At 41.3% G+C, this 14,658-nt stretch overlaps 1 pseudogene across 1 annotated transcript in view; it reads right to left on the bottom strand.

The window, feature by feature from the left end:
* LOC100427985 (glutathione hydrolase 5 proenzyme-like) overlaps positions 1–14,658 on the bottom strand; it is a 48,305-nt pseudogene that overhangs the window by 22,471 nt on the left and 11,176 nt on the right. The window contains exon 7 of the transcript XR_013399471.1: positions 6,482–6,594. The product of XR_013399471.1 is annotated as a glutathione hydrolase 5 proenzyme-like (transcript). The remainder of the gene's footprint in view (positions 1–6,481; positions 6,595–14,658) is intronic.

Below are 14,658 nucleotides of genomic sequence, written 5' to 3'. Positions count from 1 at the left end.
TCATGGAATAGCGTTTGCATTACGCCTGCCAACTGTTTAATGTTTTCCTTCTTTATTCAAATTAATTATTGCTAACTCTGTTTAAGGAAAACAAAAAATAAAACAAACAAACTAAAAAACACTTAAAAACCACAGTATGTCACCCAATCTATGTCACTTGTTCTACTGACCAGTTACTCTCAAACTTAAATTCTAGTTAAATTCAAGTTCCACCGGGTTACTCTACTTTTTTAAGTTGTAAATATTTAATGAATCACTTAAATATTTACTGAAGGGCTGGAGATGGGAGGTAGTTATGCAAGTGGTAGGGCTGGCCTTCTCCAGAAGTCCTGTGCAGAAGGGAGCTGGCCATGAGTCTCCAGGAAACACAGATAAACTTTTCCAACTATGGATCTTCCCAGACTTTCTGACACCTCTCCCCTAAGGGAACATCAAGGAAGGAGAGAATTGTTTGAACCCAGTATCTAAAGGATGTCCCACAGCTTAATTTGAACACAAGCCCCACTGTGGTATATCAGACAAAAACAAGTCAAAGAAATCAACATTTCAGGGTCTGAAATATAATACCCCCAAATCAGCACAAAATAAAACACTTAAATCCAGTCCTGGAGCCACAAATCTCCTATAAGAAAAGTGGGAGTTTATTTCAGCAAAACTTGTATCTATGCATGCAGTTTGCAAAAAAGAAAGAAAACAAAAGCAAGAATTATCTATGGCAACAAACCCTTAGACCATGCAATTGATTTGGCAATACTTTTTCTTTCTTATTTTTTGTTCTTTTTGGATGGGACACAAAAATCACTGCTAGCAAATGTGAACACAAACACATGGGACTATACATTATCTTAGAGCTTCCGCATGGGAAAGAGAAACAACGAACCATTAAAGAAGGCATCCTGATGAGTTCATGTCCTTTGTAGGGACATGGATGAAGCTGGAAACCATCATTCTCAGCAAACTATTGCAAGAACAGAAAACCAAACACCGCATGTTCTCACTCATAGGTGGGAATTGAACAGTGAGAACACTTGGACACAGGAAGGGGAATATCGCACACTGGGGCTTGTGGTGGGTTCGGGGGTTGGGGGAGGGATAGAATAGGAGATATACCTAATGTAAGTGACGAGTTAATAGGTGCAGCACATCAACATGGCACATGTATACATATGCAACAAACCTGCACGTTGTGCACATGTACCCTAGAACATAAAGTATAATAATAATAATAAAAGAAGGCATCCTACAGATTGAAAGAAAGTTCAGCAGAATCATATCTGTGAAAGGGGTTGCAATCTAACATGTATGAGAAACTAACACTACTCTAACTCGGAAAATGAACACAACCTAATACCCAAGCTAAAACTGGGCAAAGAACCTGAACAGGCACATCTGAAAAGTAATCAGGGAATTGACTGACAGGTCACAGAGAAGTTGCTCAGTTTCACTAATCCTCACACACATGTCTAAGTGCAAACCACACTCAGATACCTCTCACTCTAATTAGAATGAAACTTACCAAAAACAACAAAAAACCCATACATTCACAGGCAGTGGCCAATGTAGTAATGCAGAAAAAGAGATTTTATACTCTATTGGTGAGAATGTACATTACTATACACACGAAGCGTAACAGTGGAAGGTGACTTAAATATTTTACAACTACCCGTTCACCCAGGAATCCCACCACTGGTTACACACAGAAAGCACATGGAATCTGTTATGTTGAAGAGATATCGGCCTTCTTATGGCAATTGAAGCACTATGCACAATAGCGAAGGTATCCAATCCACCTACCTGTTCGTGCAGAGATAAAGGGATAAAGAAACTGCAGTACACAATGGAATCCTCCTTGGCCATAGAAATCCATGAAACCATGTCATCTGCAGCAACATACAGAAACCTGGAGGACAGGACCTTCAAGGAAATGAGCCAGGAAGAGAGAGACAAACACTGCAAGATTTCATGCATGTGAGAATGAGATCAACTTTCTCTCTAAACGACTTTATCTCCTAGAAGTAGAACATTCCACAGTCGTGAAGAGAGCCTGGGGGTTGGGGAGTTGGGGCAGGAACTGGGAAATGGATACAATATTACACTCAGATGACAGGAATAAATTCAGCTGTTCTATTCCACAGTAGCATGTCTAGAGTTAACTGTATCCTACCGTATTTTCCAAAAAAGGCTGAAAAGAAGGATTCTGAATATTGCAACCATAGAGAACTAATAAATAATAACTACACAAGGTAACAGAGACAATGCCTTGCTTTCATTATTACACAAGGTACATATGCATGGATTATAATGTCCCACTCTACTCTTTAATTGTATACCTTTACTAGAGAGCAAATTGGTTTTAAGGACATAGAAATAAACAATGCTGAAGTTCATGTGAGACCAGGAAATGCCCTGCATTTCCAAAGCAATTCTGAGAAATCCAAACTACATTGGATGCATCACACTCCCTGATGTGAAATTTCACTCAAACTCTAGGGACCTGCTTCCACATGGATGAGTGGAAGAGAACAGAGAACCTGAAGTAAACCCACACACCTCATACTACCTGATGCTGGATGAAATACACAATGATAAGTAAAGGGGAAAGAACTCCCTTTTCCATAGTTTTGGGATAAGTGGCGAGCCATATGCAGAAGAGTAAGTACAACTAGGCCTCTACGTCTCACCATGTACCAAAGTTCACTCAGATGAATGAAAGATGTAAATGGAAGACCTCAAAGTACAAAAATCCTACAAGAGACCCTAGGAAATACCCTTCTTGACATCAGCTTTGACAAAGCATTTATATGCCTAAGATGCCACATGACACGGTAACAACAGCAATAATCAACATGTGGGACCTAATACACTAAAGAGCCACCACACAACACAAGAAATCACCCACAGAGTAGACAGACAACATACAGGATGAGAGAAAATGTTCCCAAACTATGTGCCTGACCAAGGCCTAATATCCAGAATCTACCTTAAAGACCTTACAGAAATCAATTAGCCAACCCCCCTAATAATTAGTAGGCAATGGATATAAACACACACTTCTCGAAAGATGATGTGAGAGCAACCAACAAATTGAAAATATGCTCAACCTAATTGTCAGAGAAATATAAATCAAAAGCACAATGAGATATATCTCTCGCTGGTCAGAATGGGGGTTACACAGTTTAAAAAAAAAAGGACACTGGCGAGGCAGCAGAGAAAGGGGACACTGGTCCACTTTTGGTGAAAATGCAAAGTACTTCAGACACCATGGAAAGCACTTCGGAGATTGCTCAAAGAACTTAAACCAGAACTACCATCTGACCCAGCAATCACACCACTGGGGTATACACAGAGGAAAATAAATCCTTCTGTGCAAAACACGCATGCACACAAATGGTCATGGCAGCAGTATTTACAATGGCAAACATGTGAAATCAGCCTAGGTACCGGTCAACAGTGGATCGGAAAAGGAAAATGTGGTACCTATATACCACAAAAAACTAGGCAGGAATTAAAAGAAAAAAGAAGGAAATCATGTCCTTGGCAGCAACATGAAAGGAGCTGGAGGCCATTATCTAAAGAGAAATAAGGAAAACACAGAACACCAAATGCCACATGTTCTCACTTCTAAGGTGGAGCTAACATTGAATACACCCTACCGTAAAAGTGAAAACAACAGACACTGGTGACTATCAGATGAAAAAGGAAGAAGGGATGAGGTATGGGCTGAAGACCTATCTGGTGGGTCCACCCACTGCCTGCATGATAAGGTTGCTTGGACCCCAAGTCTCAGTGTCATGCAATATACCAAAGACAGTAACTAATCTGCCTTTGTACACTTTAGTCTGTAATAAAGGTGGATATTATGTAATAATTACAAACTTAGAAGTTAAAAGCATGAATGAAAAACACAAACTTCTACAATTATCAAAACAATCTTTTATTTGGCATAAACTAAGAAAGTGGACAGAATGAGTAAACCAAATACTCAACCCCAATTTACATATATTGAACACGTGTTTCAAAAGAACACCAAAAACACACAATGGGCAAAAGAGAGACTGTTCAATAGATGATTTTGAGCAAACTGAATATTCACATAGAAAACACTGAAATAGGACCCTTGTGTCATGCAACACAAAAATCAATGCAAAATACATTAAAGACCTAAAACTCAATTCTGAAACCACACAACTCCTACAAGAAAACATAGGGTGTGCATGTATTTTAGAAAAGAAATCCATGCATGTAGGCTGCTAAAGGCATTAAAAAAACTTTAAAACAAGGAAACACCCATAGACAATGTAATGGCTTGGCATTTTCACTCAAAAGCTGGGGACGTGGTTCCACAGAACAGTGGAACACATTAGAAGACCCAGATATAAACCTGCACATCTGAAACCATCTGACACTTGAAAAAAATCAACAAAAATAAGTGATGGAGAAAGGACTCCCTATCAGTAAGTGGTGCTGGGATAAGTGGCTAGCTAGATGTAGAATAAATAACACTGGGCCCCTGTGTCTCACCATGTACAGAAAATAACTCAAAATGAATCAAAGTTTGAAATGCGAAATCCAGGGTGGGCGCAGTGGCTCATTCCTGGAATCCATGCACTTTGGGAGCCAAAGCGGGTAGATGACTTGAAGTCAGGAGTTCAAGACCAGCCTGGTCGACATAGTGAAACCCTGCCTCTAATAAAAAAACAAAAGTTAGCTGGGCGTGGTGGCGCGTGCCTGTACTCTCAGCTACTCAGGAGATTGAGGCAAGAGAATCACTTGAACCCAGAAGCTGGAGGGTGCAGTGAGCCAAGATCGCTCCATTGCATTCCAGCCTGTACAACAGAGTGAGACTCAGTCTCTAAATAAATACATAAATACATAAAAATGCAAGACCTGAAATGAAAAAATCCTGCACGAGAATCTAGCAAATACCCTTCTCAACAGAGGCTTTGGCAAAGCATTTATATGTCAAGTCCCCAAAAGCAATGGCAACAAAAACAATTACTGATAAGTGGGACCTAATACTCAAAAGAGCTGCTGCACAGAACAAGAAACAACCAACAGAGTCAGCACACAGCCTATAGAATGAGGGAACATACTCCCCAACTACGCATCTGAAAAACGTCTAATATCCAGGATTTATCGTAAAGACCTTAAACAAATAAAATCAGAAAAAAAACCCAACTTATAAATGGGCATGGGACATGAACACACACTTAAAAGAAGGTGTACCAGTAACCAATGAGCATGAAAACATGTTCGATCTCACTGATCATCAGAGAAATGCAAATCAGAAACATACTGAGATACCATCTCACACTGGTCAGAATGGCAATTATGACACACAGTCCACAACAACAGAGGCTGGTGGGGCAGATGAGCAAAGAAATGCAGGTCCACTGTTGGGGGAAATGCAAACTAGTTCAGACCCCCTGGAGAGCAGTGTGGACATTTCTCAAAGAACCTAAAAGAGAACTACCACCCAACGCTGCAACCCCACTCCTGAGGATCTACCCAAAGGAAAATCCTTCCATCCAAAACATGCACGCACTCGTATGTTCATGGCAGTACTACTCACAATGGTAAAGACACGGAATCAGCCTTGGTGCCCATCAGCAGTGGATCAGAGAAAGGAAATGTGGTACATACACACCACGGAACACTACACAGCCATAAAAAACAAATCCATGCCCTTACCAGAAACCTGGACAGAGCTGCAGGCCATTACGAACAAAAGGCAAGAACAGAAAACCACAATTTTCAAAATAGCTTCAGAGGTCAGTTGTGAATATTGTCTCCACAGAGAAATCATAACTCAAGCTCACAGAGGTGCCAGACACTGCAACTTCATAATGATGCTACGTTTACACAGATCAAATTGTCCCTTGCACTCACTGGTTATACAGGCATACTCTACGGCAATGAAACTCTGTCCCATTTTGGTAACATTCATTCTCACTGGAGTAAGATGATATCTGAGTGTGGTTTTGATTGACTTCTCGTGAGGATCAGTAATGTTGATTCAGAATATTTTACCTGTGCATCCTTCTCAGGTCTTCAGGTCCTTTGCCCAGTCTTACACATCAAATAGAAACAAGTTCACGATAACCTGGCAAACATCTCTAACCACAGCAAAATGTAAATCAAAACCACACTTAGATACCATCTCATTCTAATTGGAATGAGTGTTACAAAAAAAGACAAAATCATTGAAAGAAAGGCAAATGCTGGTGTGTTTCCAGAGAGAGAGAGAGACAGAGAGAGACAGTCTTCTGCACAGTTCGTGAGAAGGTAAACTAGTGCACACGCTACAGAAACCACTTGGAGATTCCTCCAAGCCTTAAAAGACTCCAATTACCATTTCAACCAGCAATTCTACTACTGGAAATACACTCAAAGCCATTGAAATCAGGACACCAAAGACAGACCTACCCACCCATGTGGATTTCAGCACTGTTCCCAAGAGCCAGTGTAAGCCTCAACCTACCTGCTTATCCACAGATGAAGGAAGAAAGAAGCTGCTCCACATGTACACACCGGGATACTCTTCACACAGAAAACCACAATGACATCATATCGTGGGGAACCACACGGTTGCACCTGGAGGGCATGATGGTAAATTAAATGAGCAAAGGGGGAGAGAAACAAACCTGAGTCATCTCACACATGCAGAATCTGAGAAACTCTATCTCAAAGACCTGGCGAGCACAATATTGGTTTCCAGAGATTGGGGGAAAACAGGGGTAATGGGCAGGGATTGTAAATGGGTACAAAGTTACACACAAATGAGAGGAAGAAAATTCTGTTGTTCTATTGCACTGCAGGGTGACCAGGGTTGACAGTATCGGCACATCACTTTCAAGGCAGCTTGATAGAATACTGAAGGTTCTCAGCATAAAGGAATAAACAATGGGAAAAGGTAACAGAATCACTAAGTACCCTGATTTCATTGTTCCACAAGGTACGCATGGGCCATAATGCCACACTCTACCCTCTCGTTGTATTGATCCTTTACTATGCAATACATTTGTTGAAAGAAATAGAAACAGGCGCTGCTAATATTCATATGAGACCATGAAGTGCCCTGAGTTTCATCCTCAGCAATCCTGAGACATCCAGACTACGTCAGATTTTAAATTTCATGGAAAAGCCACGGACCCACTTCCACACAGAGCAGTGGAACACAAGAGAGGACCAAGAAGTTAAACCACACACTGAAAACCATCTGATCTAACACAGAATCCACAAAAATAAGCAAAGGGAAAAGGACACCCTGTTCAATCACTGATGCTGAAATAAGCGGCTAGCCATGTGCAGAATAACACTAGGCCCCTAACTCCCAACACACACAAAGAGGAACTCAAGATGAATGGAAGATTTCAATGTAAAAACTCAAACTATTAAAATCTTACCAGAAAACTCGTGAAATACCCTTCTCCACATAGGCTTTGGCAAAGCATTTAGATGGCTAAGTCCTGAAGAGCAACGGCAACAAAAACAAAAATTGGCAAGTCAGACCTAATACCTGAAAGAGCTGCTGCACAGCAAGAGAGACTACAACAGAGTAAACAGACAGCGTACAGAATGGGAGAACACGTTCCCAAACTGTGCATCTGACCAAGGTCTAATATGCAGAATCTACAAGGCCCTTCAACAAGTCAACCAGAGGAATAAACAGAAAAAGAATATCCCATTAATATACAGGCCAGGGATGTGAACACACACTTCTCAAAAGTCGATGTACAAGCAACTAACAAATAGGAAAACATGCTCAAGCTCACTCATTAACAGAGAGCTGCCAATCAAAAGCACGACGAGATGCCATCCCACGCAGGTCACAATGGTGAGGACCACACAGACAAAGAACACACGCTGGTGAGGCAGCCAAGGAAAGGAAACACTGGTATGCCTTGGGGGGAATGAAAACTAGTACAGACACCATTGAAAGCAGATCAGGGATTTCTCAAAGAGCTGAAAACAGAACTACCATCTCACCCAGTAAGCCCACTCCTGTGCATCCACCCAAAGGAAAATCAACCCTTCTATCCAAAAGACACAGACACTTGTATGTTCATGGCAGTGTTATTCACAATGTCAAAGACATGGAATCAACCTAGCCATCAACAGTGGATGAGAGACCGGCACAGTGACTCACATCTGTAATTCTAGCACTTTGGGAGGCCGAGGCAGGTGGATCGCTTCAGTTCAGAATTCAAGACCAGCCTGAGCAAAATGATGAAATCCCATCTCTACAATAATACAAAAATTAGCTGGATGTGGTGGCGGGCACCTGTAGTCCTATCTAATCTGGAGGCTGAGGTGGGAGGATCACCTGAGCCCAGAAGGTGGAAACTGCAGGCCATTGTTATAAGTGAACTAAGGCCCAAATAGAAAACCAAACGCCACATGTTCTCACTTGTAAGCGGGAGCTAAACTTTGAATGGACTCAAACATAAAGAAGAGAACAACAGACACCTGGAATGACCACCACAACAATAAAAAAACAGGAGAGAGGGAGCGTGTGCTGAAGACCCAACCTGTGGGCCCTCTGCTCACTGCCTGGGTTACGGGGTTAATGGGACCCCAAGTCTCAGCGTGATGCAATCAACAGATGTAACTAACTTGCATATGTACCCTTTAAACTATAATAATAAGAGTAGAATGCATTAAAAAAAATCCAAGGTTAGAACCAAAGAAAACAATAAATGAAAAAACAATCTACTTATCCAAACAATCCATGACTGTCACAAACACAGAACGAGGACCTAAGTGACAGAAAGAGGCAGCCAAATACTCTATTCAACATGATATGTAGGGAACACATTTTTCAAAACCCCAAAAAGACACAATGGGAAAGGGAGAGTCTGGTTCAATTACTGATTTTGAGAAAACTGAATCTCCACAGGAAAAACACTGAAATAGAACCCTTACAATGCACAATACACAAAATCAACACAAAATGAATTAAAGACCTAAACTCAATCTTGAATTTGTAAAGGTCCTATAAGAAAATATAGAGTGGGTATATATTTTAGGAAACCCAGTATCTATGCAAACAGGCTGCAAAAGGTAAAAAAGCATCATAACACTGAAAAAAAAAAAGTAGGGAAACTACACCCAGAGACAACGCAAGGCTTGGTTCTGTGTGTGTGTGCATGTGTGCATGCATGTGCACGCACATGCACACATGTTTTTGTGTTTAGTGGAAGTCGGGTGTTGAACACAAAAATCACTGCTCACATACAAAACTATAACCATATGAGACTAGGGACATTTTGCAACTTCTACAGGGAAAAGAAAACAATGAAACAAATTTAAAAAAGCATGCTAAAGACTGGGAGAAACTATAAAAAATCCTAACCCTGAAAGAGGTTGTTATCTAACACGTACAATAAACTGATATGACTAAGTGAAAAACAACAAAAACAACAAAAAATATCCAAGGTAAAAGGATCTAAATAGACCTGAGTGAAAAGAAAGCAGGAAACTGACCCACAGGTGACAGTTCCTCAATATCACTAATCCTCACAAAAATGTGAATCAAAACCATACTCGGTTACCATCTAACTCCACCTAGAACGAGTATTACAAAACACAAAAATCAAAATTGTTGAAGGCAATGCTCAGTGCTGACTTGCAAGAAAAAAAAAAAAATCCTCTACACTCTTCATGGAATGAAAATTACTATATAAACTACAAAAAAATTTTGGAAGTTCCTTAAAAAAGTAAAAGGTAGGCCGGGTGCAGTGGCTCACACCTGTAATCTCAGCACTTTGGGAGGCTGAGACAGGTGGATCACCTGAGGTCAGGAGTTCGAGACCAGCCTCATTAACATGGTGAAATCCCATCTCTACTAAAAATACAAAAATTAGCTAGGCGTGGTGGCAGGTGCCTGTATTCTCAGCCACTTGGGAGGCTGAGGTGGGAGAATCACTTGAATGCAGGAGGTGAAGTTTGCATTGAGCCGAAATTGCCCCACTGCACTCCAGCCTGGGAGACAAGAGCAAGACTCCGTCTTTAAAAAAAAAAGTACAACTGCCACTCCAGCTGACAATCCCACCACTGGGTACATGTTTAGAGAAAACAAAAACCCTGTGTTATCTGCCTTTTCATGTGTCCTGAAGCACTAGTCACAATAGCCGAGATGTGGAATCAACCTACCTGTCTATCCACACATGAAGGGATAAAAGAACCACAGTATATATACACAATGAAACACACATCAGCTCTAATACTTCAGGAAATCATGTCATCTGCAACCACTTGGAGAAACCTGGAAGACAATTAGGTGAAATGAAACGAGTCTGCTAGGGAGAGACCCACGCTGCATGACATCAGGCATGTGGAATCCAAAAAACCTTGTCTCCTTGAAGCACAACTTCCAATAGGGGTTACTGGAGGCTGGGGAGAGCAGGGAGCCTGGGCAGGGATTGGTAACAGGTACAGAGTGATGCTCAGATACACAGAATCCATTCTGGTGTTCTATTGCACAACAGGGTGACTAGGTGATTAGGGTCAACAGAATCTAGTAAATTTTTTCAAAATCAGCTGGAAAATATGGTTCTGAATATCCTCTCCACAGAGAAATAATAATGATGGAAGGTCACACAGATGCCAGATACGATGATTTGATCATGATGCTACACAAACATATGTCAAAATGTCCCTTGCACCCTTGGGTTGGGGGTGTGTGTGTGTGTGTATACTCTATAGAAATAAAACTGCCATCAAATGTTGGTAGCATTCATTTTAACTGGAGTGAGATGAAATCCGAGTGTGGTTTTCTCACACTTTTGTGTGAATCAGCGATGGTGAGAATCTTCTCTTTGACCTGTGCATCAACCTCATGTCTTCAGGTCCTCCGCCCAGGGCTACATAACAAATTAAAAACAAATTCACAATAACCTAGCAAGTATCACTTATCATACACACACAAAAATCAAAAACACACTCAAGATTTCATCTCACTCTACATTCAATGGATGCCATAAAAAAAAAATTGAAACATATTAAAACACAAAACAATCAAGGTGTGGATTTCCAGAGGAGGAACTTGTCTCCACATTTGGTGGGAAATGGTAAACTAGTATGCACACTAGAAGAAACCACTTAGATGTTCCTTGAAATTGTAAAACTACAACTACCATTGTCTCCAGCAATTTTATTCCTAGCTATATACACAGAGTGCACGATCAGGACATGGAAGAGATTATCTGTCATCCCAGGTGGAATTCAGCCCTATGCCCAAAAGCCAAGATAAGAAATCAGCCGACCTGTCTATACACAGATGAAGGGATGAAGAATCTCTAGTATACAGACACAATGGAATACTTTTGCACCATCAAAGTTCATGGAATCCTACCATTTCCAGCAATATGGCTGAACCTGGAGATATTCTGTTCAATCAAATCAGAAAGGCAGACAAAGACCAAGCCTGCATGTTCTCACTCATGTGGGAGCTGAAAAATTTAACTCACTGAAGGTGAAAATACAGCAGTGGTCACCACAGGCTAGGGGGAGGAGAGGACATCAAGGACTGGCAATAGGTACACAGAGAGTTACAGGAGAGGAATACATTCTGGTATTCCACTCCAAAGCAGGGTGATGATACTTAACAATATGGTCGTGCTGTTTTCAAAATAGCTACTAAGGAGGATTTTGAATGTTCACACATCGAAGATATCAAACCTACACGTGTTCACAAGCATGGGAAACTCCCTGATTTTATCCATACTCAAGGTATACAAACAAGTATCACAATGTCCCAATGCACCCCTAATTCTGGACATGAAGTATAAAACAAATGTTTTATGAAATGTTAACAATACGCGGCTAAAAATTCACATGGAACCACTAAAGACCCAAAGAACCTGAATATGGAAAGCAATCCCAGGGAATACAAACTCAATGGGAGGCCGCACACTCCCCAATTTCAAATTACATGTAAAACCTCCACTTGGGCCGGGCGCGGTGGCTCAAGCCTGTAATCCCAGCACTTTGGGAGGCCGAGACGGGCGGATCACGAGGTCAGGAGATCGAGACCATCCTGGCTAACACAGTGAAACCCCGTCTCTACTAAAAAATACAAAAAACTAGCCGGGCGAGGTGGTGGGCGCCTGTAGTCCCAGCTACTCGGGAGGCTGAGGCAGGAGAACGGCGTAAACCCAGGAGGCGGAGCTTGCAGTGAGCTGAGATCCGGCCACTGCACTCCAGCCTGGGCGGCAGAGTAAGACTCCGTCTCAAAAAAACAAAAAAACAAAAACAAAAACAAAAACAAAAAACCTCCACTCATCCAAAGACTACAGTACTGGCAAAAAAATGAATCCATGAACCTAGGGACATAAGAGAACCTAAACGCACACCTGTATGCAGTCAACACATTTTTTTTAAAGAATGCCTAGAAGATGCAATGAGGCTGGGTGCTATGGCACCTGTACTCCTAGTGCTTTCAGAGACTGAGTCAGGTGTGGTGGCGCACACCAGCAATCCCAGCCACTTGGGAAGATGAGGCAGGAGAATCGCTCGAAGCAAGGAGGCAGATGTTGCAGAGAGCTGAGATCTCGCCACTGCACTCCAGTGTGGACGACAGCATGAGTGGGACTACATCCCAAAGCGGAAAAAAGATGAGATGAGGAGTCAGTAGTCTGTTCAACTGAGCAGTCTGAAACGACTGGATAGCCACATACAAAAGAATGAAACAAGACATAAGACCTTGATGTTATATAATACACAAATATAAACTCAAAATACATTAAACCCTAAACACAAGACCTAAAAGCATAAAACTGCTACAGGAAAACACAGAGTGAGCTTAAGTTTAGGAAAACCCGAATCTAAGCTCACAGGATGTAAAAGCAAACAATAGGAAAAAAAAAAAAGAAAAACAGAAAAAAAACCACTTCCAACAACATAAGTCAAATTTTCTAGTTTTTGTTATTGACTTTACCTTACAAAAACAATCACTGCTAGCCAGTCATGCTGGCTCACATCTGTAAATCCAGGACATTGGGAGGCCGAGGCAGGTGGATCACCTGAGGTCAGGAATTCGAGACTAGACTGGCCAACATGGTGAAACCCTGTCTCTACTAAAAATACAAAAATTAGCCAGGAGTGGTGGCGCACACCTGTAGTCCCAGCTACTTGGGAGGCTGAGGCAAGAGAATCAATCGAACCCGGGAAGCGGAGGTTGCAGTGAGCCAAGATCATGACACCACACTCTAGCCTGGGCAACACAGCAAGACTCCGTCTCAAAAAAAAAAAAAAAAGGAAAAACAAAAATAAAAAAATCACAACTAAAATAATCAAGAAACAAAAACACAAAAAATCCTGAAGAAGTTCTGCACATTAAAGAAAGCAATGCACCAACCAACACTCAGAAGGCATTCTTCAGATAGAAAGGACATTATAAGGAATCATGCATCTGAAACTACCACACCACTGAGGAGCAAAACACACAAAACCAACTAACCCAACCAAAACTGGGACACAATCCTGAACAGACATCACTAAAAAGACAATGCACAATTCACTAACATGTGAAAAGGGCGATTCTCAACATTACTAATCATCTCTAAACTGTAAATGAAAACCACACTCAGATACACACTCACCCTAATTTGAACAAATAAAAGAAACCAATTATTTCAAACAAATTCCCTGGAGGAAGTTGCACACACAGCTACTCTCACACTGTTGGGAGAAATCACTGTTATTACAGACACTATGAAAACCTCTTGGAGCTTCCCAAACAATCAAAAAGGAAACTACCATTTCATCTGGCAATTCCAGCAGTGGGTATATACTTAGGGACAGTGAAATCACTGCATGAAAGCCATAGCTGCCTTCCCAGGTTGACCGAAGCACTATACACAATAGCTAAGGTATGCAATCAACCTACCTATCCATCAACTGATGAAGGGATGAAGGAACTTCAGTATCTGGACACAACGAAATACGCCCCATCAACAAAGATTGATGACATAATGTCTTTTGTGGCAACACGGATAAACCTGGAAGACATTACACTCAGTGGAATCAGCCAGGCAGGGAAACAAAAACACTGCATCATCTGACCCATGAGGAGACTAAAAAAGAATTATCTAATGGAAAGTGAAAGTACAATAGTGGTTATCACATGCTGGGGGGAGGAGAGGGCATGGGCTGGCATTGGTAATGGGTACCAAGTTGCACTTCCAGGGGAGGAATTAATGCTGGTGATCTACTCCACAGGAGGGTGACTACAAGTAACAATACGGTAGGATCTCTTTCAATAGAGGTAGAAAGGAGAGGAACACTGAAGGTTCACACAACAAACAAATAAAAACTAGACATGGGAATAGATATGCAAAACACCCTGACTTCATCATTCCTCAAAGTATGCAAGTAAACAAAATCCCACTGTACCCCCTAATTTTGGACATGTATGACAAACTCAATTTTAAAACTATAAATGGACAATGGTAAAATTCACAGAGAACCAGGGAAGACCCTGAAAATCCAAAGCACTTCCCAGAAAGAGAAAATCACTTGATTGCCTCACGCTCCGCGATGTCAAATTACATCAAAAAGCTATACTTACCGAGGCAGCAAGGAACTGGCATAAAAATAGAAACATTTATCATTGGACAGTATTGGGTAGCCAACAGACAAATCTGAATGTACTTA

The sequence above is a fragment of the Macaca mulatta genome, chromosome 10 (assembly GCF_049350105.2).
Source record: "Macaca mulatta isolate MMU2019108-1 chromosome 10, T2T-MMU8v2.0, whole genome shotgun sequence".
NCBI lineage: Eukaryota > Metazoa > Chordata > Mammalia > Primates > Cercopithecidae > Macaca > Macaca mulatta.
Note: the sequence above shows the minus strand (reverse complement) of the source record. Positions and strands in the feature narration are given on the sequence as shown.